Consider the following 2,159-nt stretch of genomic DNA (forward strand, 5'->3'; position numbering starts at 1 on the left):
AGAGCTTTGAATGACGTGGGAGACCAGCAGATGCTCTATTTCAGCTTAGCCTGAATGATTACTTTGGAATCGCTTTTTCAGCGTTGCTGTTGTTTTTTAAAAAAAATACATTTTTATTGATTTCAGAGAGGAAGGGAGAGGGAGAGAGAGATAGAAACATCAATGAGAAACATTGATCAGCTGCCTCCTGTACACTCCCTACTAGGGATCTAGCCTGAAACCCGGGCATGTGCCCTGACGGGAAATTAAACCATGACCTCCTGGTTCATAGGTCAGTGCTCAACCACTGAGTCACCGCGGCCTTGAGTTTTGATATCAAATAGTAGAATGACCTTGCACTTCACATGGATGTGCGTCTCGTTTGGCAGCTCTTGTGTGGGACTGTTGGGTTGGCACATGCTGGTCTTGCCATTCCCGAGCACGGATGACTTTAGCGTGGTAGGTGACTTGTGGTTTCAGGTTGGTGACTGGGGCAGACTACTTATATGTAAATGTTAGCTTACAGATGGCCGTTTTAAGGCGGTACATGATGTTTATGCTGCATTCTTTTGGATTTTGAGGAATTCTGGAAATGATGCTTTCAGTTTTTTAAATGGTGTCTTTACACCATTGTGAGCAGACCAAGGCTGGAGCTAGCAGTCAGTCCCTTTGTAGGAAGCTGGGCTGGGTGCTTGGTTTCTCAGCACCCATGTCACCGGGAGGCTGAGGACGGGTCACTGTTCCCTCCTCCCGGATGCTGAAAAGACGAACACAGCACACAACACGGTGCTTGAATGACTCAGTGGACGCTGGTGCCGCCTTTCAGTTGGTTTACTGTTTTGTATTTGGGTTTGCGACCGTCGTGTTTCCGGAGTTTCCCCCTTTTACCCATTGCCTGGGCCTCAGCCTGGGTTTTGCCCTCTTCCCACTTTGGGATTTCAAAGTTGGGAGAGAAGTGTAGCCATTAGAACCATTCAAACTTGCATGAGGCCTTTCAAAAGATGGGGAAGCGGGTTAACGACAGAGGGGGAGGTTGGCTGCGTGACTGTGGTCACCTGCGGGAAACTTGTCTTTCGGCAGCTGTTCCCGGGAACAGACTGTGTGTACAGAGTCCTCGGGACAGCGGGCTTCCGCGCGGCCTGTGCTTCGTTTAAATTGCTGGTTTGAGGTGCTTCTTTTTGAAACCCATCTCAGGTTGACATCCCCCTTAGTCCTAAGCCTTCTTCTCTCATCCGCCAACGTATATGTAATGAATCGCAGCTAGAGTCTGAGAACTTGAAATTTGATTTAAGTGTTAATTCATTGTGACAAAGGTTGGCCACTCACGTTCCTACTCCTGTGCACATCTTTCCAGGGCCTTGGCCTGGGCCCAGCTCTCTCCCCGGCTTCCCTGCATCTCCGGAGAGTGGCCAGGGCCGCACCCCCATCTTCTTAGTTTTGAACGAGAGTCTGGCCTAGTTCAAAGTGCAGGAACTATTCTTAGTGCTGCTCTTGTTGGGTTTTAGCGCGATCTGGGGCTGTTTATTCCAGGTGTATTGACGTGAAACTAAAAAACACCCCCCTTCCCCCATATTAACAAGAGAGTTAACTCTATTTTTCTTCTTTTGAATATTAAACACTCCCTCATTGGTTCCTTTCTGTTTATGGGACAGCCTCTGCTGCTTCTTGGTCTCTCTTTCTTTGGCTTTTTGGTGCACACTTAAAAATGTCTTAATAGGATCAGAAATAAAATACATGGTTGTGGATTTCTATAAATCACTAGTGATTAATAATAAGGAGTTACAGAATTCCAAGTCCTTCTAGCCCAACTAAATGCAGGTTCTGTCGCCTCTCAGAGACCTACTAGATGTTCCCGACTGGAACGGGGGGCATTTATTTGAATTGCTAAGTTTTAAGGAAGTAGACCAACCTTTATAAGGTCTGATATGCCTGGGCGACTCCATAATGGAAAGAATCAGATGTACTTCCTCCTCGGAATCGGGCACATGAATTATACACGGGCACTCCTTGCATGCTACTCTTATTTTGCTATTTTAGTTGTGTGTCCGTTGGAGTGAGAATTAAGAGTATCGAGGTCATCCTTGGCAGGCTATGTGATACAGGCGACCTCAGGTTCACAGACGGGTGGTGTGCTTTCCTTTATGAGTCAGTGTTGATGCCTGGTGGAACCCCCCCCCCCC

At 47.3% G+C, this 2,159-nt stretch overlaps 1 protein-coding gene across 1 annotated transcript in view; it reads left to right on the forward strand.

Annotated features, from left to right (window-relative positions):
* The window catches only part of MYO1B (myosin IB), a 135,057-nt gene that overhangs the window by 12,284 nt on the left and 120,614 nt on the right, over positions 1 to 2,159 (forward strand). The window lies entirely within an intron of this gene.

Source organism: Myotis brandtii, unplaced genomic scaffold (assembly GCF_000412655.1).
Source record: "Myotis brandtii unplaced genomic scaffold, ASM41265v1 scaffold381, whole genome shotgun sequence".
Taxonomy (NCBI): domain Eukaryota; kingdom Metazoa; phylum Chordata; class Mammalia; order Chiroptera; family Vespertilionidae; genus Myotis; species Myotis brandtii.